Below are 7,245 nucleotides of genomic sequence, written 5' to 3' on the forward strand. Positions count from 1 at the left end.
ATATAAAGAATTTTTGGATGCAGACTTTTTAAAGTCTGTGTGGATGCAAGTTTAAGACCAATATATTTCTCAGATAAATGTATCTTTTTTTACTTAAAGGGAATTTGATGCTCAAAGGTAGGTTACAGATATATGTGAAAATACTGATTAAGATATATAATTTGCAGAACCATTTGTGACAAATTATTATGTAATCATGGCCAAAGGATATTAACATTTGGTAAAAATCCTACTTAACATCAGGAAGTTTATAGCATTAACTTATTTATTCTTTACAATAACCTAATGTAATAAGAAACTGAGTCTGACAGATGGTAACTTGTCTAAGATCAGAAACCTATTAAATACGAAAGTTAGGAATTCAACAACAGACCATCACAAAACTTGTGCTCTTGTAATGCCATGACTTTCTTTTTCTGTTTTACCTTTTAAAGTAATAATGGCATATTCATGCTTATATATATATTTGTGTTTCAGAGCAGAACTTCTATTAGCTTAGCACATATTCAGCTAGAATGCAAGCTTCTTGAGGGCAACAGCCAAGTCTTTTATGTTCCCCAGTGTATATCCAGCTCCTAACTTAATGCCCTTTGCCAGTATACCACAGTGAACATTTAGTAAATGTGTGAATAGAAATAAAATGTAAATAATATCTACTCAAAAGCATACTAATAACATAAGTTATACATGTGCATAAAATAGATAAATAATTTGCATGCTATGTTTTAATATTTCACAGGTCTCAGTTTGTCAGCAGTAAGCCTATGTTCTCACACGGCAAATACTTAATTACTTATCACTACTCACATTTCATCCCTAAAGTAGATGGTCATACATTCATAACAACACTAGCTGCTGAGCCAGAACATAGCCATGAATTCCTACACAAATAGTACTTTGAAACACAACAGCAAATTGACCCAGATAGGCTTAGTATTGAAAAACATCTGCCACCTCCAGCTTAATTTAGAATTGGTGATTTTGGTCTGCTTTACATTCTTATATTTATTCATATTTAATCTTTAGCAAAGGACCTTTATAACTATTACCCTCATCTGATCTCACATAACCCTGAAAAACAAGACAGATATATTGTTAACTATTTTAGATATAAGCTTCAAATGATGAACGTCTTAGTTTGTTTGGTCTCCTATAACAGAAGACCATAGATTTGGTGGCTTACCAACAGCAGAATTTATTCTCAAATTTATGTAGGCTGGGAAGACCAAGGTTGAGGCACTGACAGATTCGGTGTCTGGTGAGGACCACTTCCTGTTCCATAAATGGCCCCTTCTTGCTGTGTCCTCACAAGGTTAAAGGGGCAAGAGAACTTTCTGTAATTTCTTTACAAGGGTACCAGTCTTATTCCTGAAGGCTCTACCCTCATGATCTGATTACCTTCCAAAGGCTCTACCTCCAAATAGCATCACAAGGGAGGTTAGGATTTCAACACAGGAATTTGGACAGGCATAAACATTCAGTGAATAGCAATGAGTCAGTATCTTATAGTGTTTAGCTAATTTAGACAAAAGTAGAATTCAGGTCTTTTTACTGTAAGTCCAGTGATCTCTTCTTGGTGACTTGCTGCATCCAGCTCAGGTTTCCAGTTACATAATCTAAAAACTGCTGAATTTTGCCATAGTCAAATGCAAATTTATATGACTCACTTTTCTAAATGCTTAGTTGGAATGTATGAAAGACACTGTAGAATTGCTTATTGTCTAGTATAATGTCAATATTTATTAATTTAGAAAGCAACTTCTATATTGCTGGCATACTTGTAAGAAAAAGTAGTTTCTATACAGTAAAGAAAGTTAAAATATCATGTCTTAGTTGTGTCTAAAAGTGAGTAGAATTATTCATTTAATAACTTTCCTTAAATGAAATATAAAGGAATTTTTCTTTTAGTAAATGCTGTTAGAGTCATAGATAATAGACTCCTGATGATGTCCTTCATGTTAAGAAACAAAGTATTTTAGCCTAATGAAAACAAACACATAACATAGCTACTTTAAAAGGGCCTACTGGGTTAAACGGTATATCCCAATGTTCATGTCCCATGCAGAACTTCAAAATGTGACCATATTTAAAAATAGGTAGGCTGGGCACAGTGGCTCATGCCTGTAATCCCAACACTTTGGGAGGCCAAGACAGCTGGAGCACTTGATGTCAGGAGTTCAAGACCAGCCTGGGCAACATGGTGAAACCCTGTCCCAACTAAAAATACAAAAAATTAGCCAAATGTTATGGTACTTGCCTGAAATCTCAGCTACTGGGGAAGCTGAGGCAGGAGAATCGCTTAAACCCGTGAGGCAGAGGTTGCAGTGAGCCAAGATCACACCACTGCACCCTAGCCTTGGTGACAGAGCAGAACTCCATCTGAAAAATAAATAAATACATAAATAGATAAAAATTAAAAAATAGGTTTATTGTAGATATAATTTGCTAAGAGGAGGTCCTAATGAAGTAGTATGAGCTCTTAACTGAAGATAACTGGTGTCCTCAGAAGAACAGAAGACACACCTACACAAACAGAATACCATGTGACAATGAAGGCAGAGATTGAATCTACTGATGAATCTACAAACTAAGGAACTCCATTGGCTGGCAACACCAGAAGGTAAGGGGAAGGCATGGCAGAGACAACATCCCCCAACCCCCACCTGATAAAGGCAGGAGGCAGAGAACTCTCCTAGGCAGATAAAGGAGGGTACCCAGAGAGTCACTGACCTTTCCTACAAGGGCTTACACCAGATGTTTTGTGAAGTTAAGGGAACTTGCACAGGGGGCTTGCCTGAACATGCCTGCAGCGGACTAAGGGCCCAACATGCACACTGCAGGGAGGGAGTGGAGCCACTGGGAATTTGTGCCTTATACAAATAGGGAACCCAACCCCATCCACTTTTACATAAAAACTTTTATTCAACTGTGAAGGGGGCAGCTGGGAACCTGCTTTCAGGACCCCATTCTGTTGAGAACTTTCCTTTCACTTAATAAATTATAATCCACTCACTGTTTGATGTCCACATGCCTAGTTTTTTTTCCTGGTCTTGAGATGAGAACCTGGATCTAGACTAATTAAGGAGTACAAAATCCTGCATCAACCCCACTTGTAGAGCCTCCAGAAAGAGCATTGTCCTACTAATGTTAGCAGGGAGTCCTTGCTCCCAGAGCTCCCAAGATGGTGGCAGGCCACTTTCCAAGATGGCGGTGGGCCACTTCCAAGATGGTGGCAAGCCTCTTGTTCTCTGACCTGGGGTTCCAAGGAATGGAATCTTGGGCCATGCAGTGCGTGTTATAGCTCCATCAGAAGCTGTGGGTCATGGAAGAGAATCGTGGAACCCAGCAACTAGTGTTCAGCTCGATTAGGATGAACCCAGGCACTTAGCCATGTGGGAACAATAGCAAGCCTTTAGCCCAACTGGGAGCGGCAATGGTCACCTCACTGGATCAGGAGCACAGCAGACACCCTGCTGGATCCAGAGGGATGGAAGTCAGCAGCGGGCCTGCAATGGCAGCAAATAGCAGTGGTGGATGGCGAGCAAAAGCTCAGCTCGAGCCGTAACAAACACGGACCAGAAGAGTGTGCAGTTGCAAGATTTAATAGAGTGAAAACAGAGCTCCCATACAAAGGGAGGGAACCCAAAGGAGGTAGCCATTGCCAGCTCAATTGCCTGGGTTTATATACTGATCATTTTCCCTCCCCCTGTGCTCTCAGGTGATAGATGATTGCCTATTTCTTTACCTCCCATTTTTGCCTAATTAGCATTTTAGTGAGCTCTCTTAACTACCTGATTGGTCGGGTGTGAACTAAGTTGCAAGCCCTGTGTTTAAAGATGGATGCGGTCACCTTCCCAGCTAGGCTTAGGGATTTTTGGTCGGCCTAGGAAATCCACCTCATCCTGTCTCTCACTAACACCTTGATTTCAGACTTCTAGCCATAGAAACAAGTGAGAGAAAATACTTTTCTCTTGTTTCAAGCCAATCAGTTTGTGACAGTTTGTTATGGCAACTTTGGGAAACCAACACAGATGCTATTGAAAACAGAATATAACTGAGTTATAAAAATAGGTGGCAAAAACCAGAAGCAGAAATCATAAACTCTGTTATTTTTTAGGAGTGGGACTTTGCTTTGTTGAGGTTTCTTTTTTGGGGGGGAGAAGAAAATTGAAAAAGAATTGCCCATTACTGTAAGCAAATTTCTGTGTGACAGAAAAGAAAGATGTCAAAGTGAAAAGAAAATTTGTAGTATTTATGGCACGTAGATAAAGTTACCCATCCACAATAAAAGATTTAGTCTCTGATTCCTTTTTATCTACATTTGAGAGTTCAATTGAATTGCCCTGATCCTATAGCTCCAACAGACATACCCCTGTCTTTTGTATAAAACCACTGATGAACATAGTTAAGTGTGATTGAGATCTCATTCAACACTAGGCTCTATTTTAGGTACTTTTGCATTAATTTATTTAATCCTGACCAAAAATGCAGCAGCTTATATCACTCTCTCTATTTTAATGTAAACTTTAGAAACATTAAAAAAAAATTGTCACTGCCCCATAGCTAAAAAGTCATGGAACCAGGGATCCAACACAGACACGCCAACTCAGCCGAGCTGTGATCTATTAGGTGATGCTTGTATCACAATGGGCATTTTAGTCTATGTCCATTCTGACTTCTAACTAATCTAGAATCTATTGTTTAACATATATAGGAGTTTCCTGCCTTGGAAATGTGGGGAAGTATGACTAGATGATTTGAGTTTTTCGGTTTGGTAATTTTTTTTTAGTAATATTAAGTTCCTTAAGATTGGTTGAGTATATTCTTGAATCAAGTTTTTGAAAAGGTGTATTCTCTTGTAACCTGCTTTTGCTCCATCCCTGACTTGGTGTCTACTACCTTATGAATTGCACTGACCTAGTGCATCACAGGTTCGTCCTCTGCTACTGTTTATGGGGAGCTGCCTGTTCCTTTGGCAGAACCTCCTGATGTCTTTCGGCCACTATACCTGTACTGAGCACTGTATTTACTCTTGAAATTCTCTGGCAGCACCACCCCGCGGGGAACACTAAGAAACCCTTAATATTCTAAAAGGAGTTAATAGATTGCTGTAGGCACCTCATGTCAGCCCGTTGTTCTTATTTATACAAACTGGCCACTTGCAGATGATTTGTGAATGGTACAAAATTATGCAGTGTTTGGGGGCAAATAAGTAAACAGCTTTACTATCCGAGAGTCAGGGACGTTTTCTACTTTTATCTCAGCAACTTCAATGACTTGCACTGAGGTTGGAACAACAATTGAAATAAATTTGGATAATAAGTGAATGCATGAAAGTTAGTAATGAAAGCATCTTGAATGACTTTTCTACTTATGAATTCATTTCTTATATAAAACAATTCCATTGCATTAGTAAATTTATTAATCAAAATCTAAGAAGGATGTAAATGACATGTTATCTGTATTAGCTATGAGATGTTATGTGTATAAGAATGAATTCTAGAGCCAGACTGGTTTTTAATCCAGTGCTTACAAATTATGTGACTTTTGGCAAGTGACTTAGTTATCCCTGTCTCTCAGTTAGCTCATATATCCTCATAATAAAGAATTTAAGATTCTAAAAATGTACTTGGCAGAGAGTAAGCATTACTGTATATACTTTTTAACTACTAATGTCAGAGAAAAATAGCAGTAGGTATAATCATTTTTTTCTTATAAATCTAGCTTGAAAACCTGGAGACAAGGGAAATATCTCCAGACTGTAAGAGAAATATTAACTTGAATAGCTGCTTTGCAAAATATGTGTTTGTTAACTGACTGAAGTATAAAGTAACATTTAATCACATAAAAATAAATAAATAATAATTATTATTGTTATTGTTATTATTACTTGCCTATACTCTGTTAGAAATTCTAAGTTTGCAACAGCCATCATGAATCCCTTTCTATCAACTTGAGCTTTAATTCACTTGGAGCTAGTTTTGGGATTTTTAGCCCTGAGCTAGATAGAGATTTTTCATCTAGGTATAGAAAAGTTGTGGAAGCCACAGAGAATGAGGACAGAACACTTCTGAGAATCACCTGAAAGAAAAGGGGGCTTGCAGATTTCATTCAAATGTGACACCAGTTAAGGGGAGCATCCTGCAATCACAACTACACACTGCATCTATTGACTTCAGTTCTCTGACTGTTTCCCTGAGGAACGAATTCAAGCACAAAGCTCCCTCTGTCTTCAAAAGGAAGCTTCGTGCTTGAATGGGCTCGGCAGGAAAAAGATGAGAAACTGACCCTTGAGTCCTGTTCTTTTCTCAGATGCATTTGCCCAGGAGATACTGTGCTAAGATATAAGAATGCCGTACAATTTTTAAGACGTTCATATGCAGGCTGCTTAAGAAATGGCAGTTGATGTGAATTTTAGATTTCATTGTGTGGAACTATATTACGATACACATAGAAATAGTCTTTCAACTGAACCTTCCACTTAGTTACTGTGATAAAAGTTATTGTTAGACTAAGTCAAATATTTTTTCAGAAGTTTTGGAAGCTATTACACAGAGTTTATTTTCAACTCTATGAAGAAGTGACCTGAATACTCCTGAACTAACCAAGAAGCTTCATGACATTTTGGCTTGACTTTTGAATACATTAAATAAGAAGTTTGGATATTGTGCATATTCTTACTCAATTCCTCTTTGATTTCAACTCTACAAGGGAAAACATAATCACATCTCTTAGGTAAAATCCTGTGTTTACAGTTTAGCTCACTTTAAGTGCAAACGTTGTGATCAAGATTTTCAAGTATGCATATTGCCCTGAGAAATTCCCTTTTTCCAAAACGTTCTTGTTTGTGTGTGTTTCAGATTAGCTCTTTCATGCCATCCTTATATTCCAAAATGATTAATTATTGTTGGTGGTTAGATTGCAAAGCAGAAAAACCAGCTGCAGTTAATTGAGAAATTTTAAATTGATTTTGTGTTGTGTATTGGTTCCAAGTGCAGTAAGAGACACTGGATCAATTCTATAAAGCAGCAGCATTTCTACATGCCACAGTATTGCATTCTGAGCATGACTACAATAGCATGCTGTAATCATTGAGATAATTCAAACACCCTCACATATTCCATATGCATTGGTGGTATTGGAGGGAGCTAGTACCAACCTGATAGAAAACAACTGGACTGTATATTTAGAACAATGAAGAAAATTTTATCAAAGTTGCTTTAAGCAATGAGTTTGTTTTTGAGG

Source organism: Gorilla gorilla, chromosome 9 (genome assembly GCF_029281585.2).
Source record: "Gorilla gorilla gorilla isolate KB3781 chromosome 9, NHGRI_mGorGor1-v2.1_pri, whole genome shotgun sequence".
NCBI lineage: Eukaryota > Metazoa > Chordata > Mammalia > Primates > Hominidae > Gorilla > Gorilla gorilla.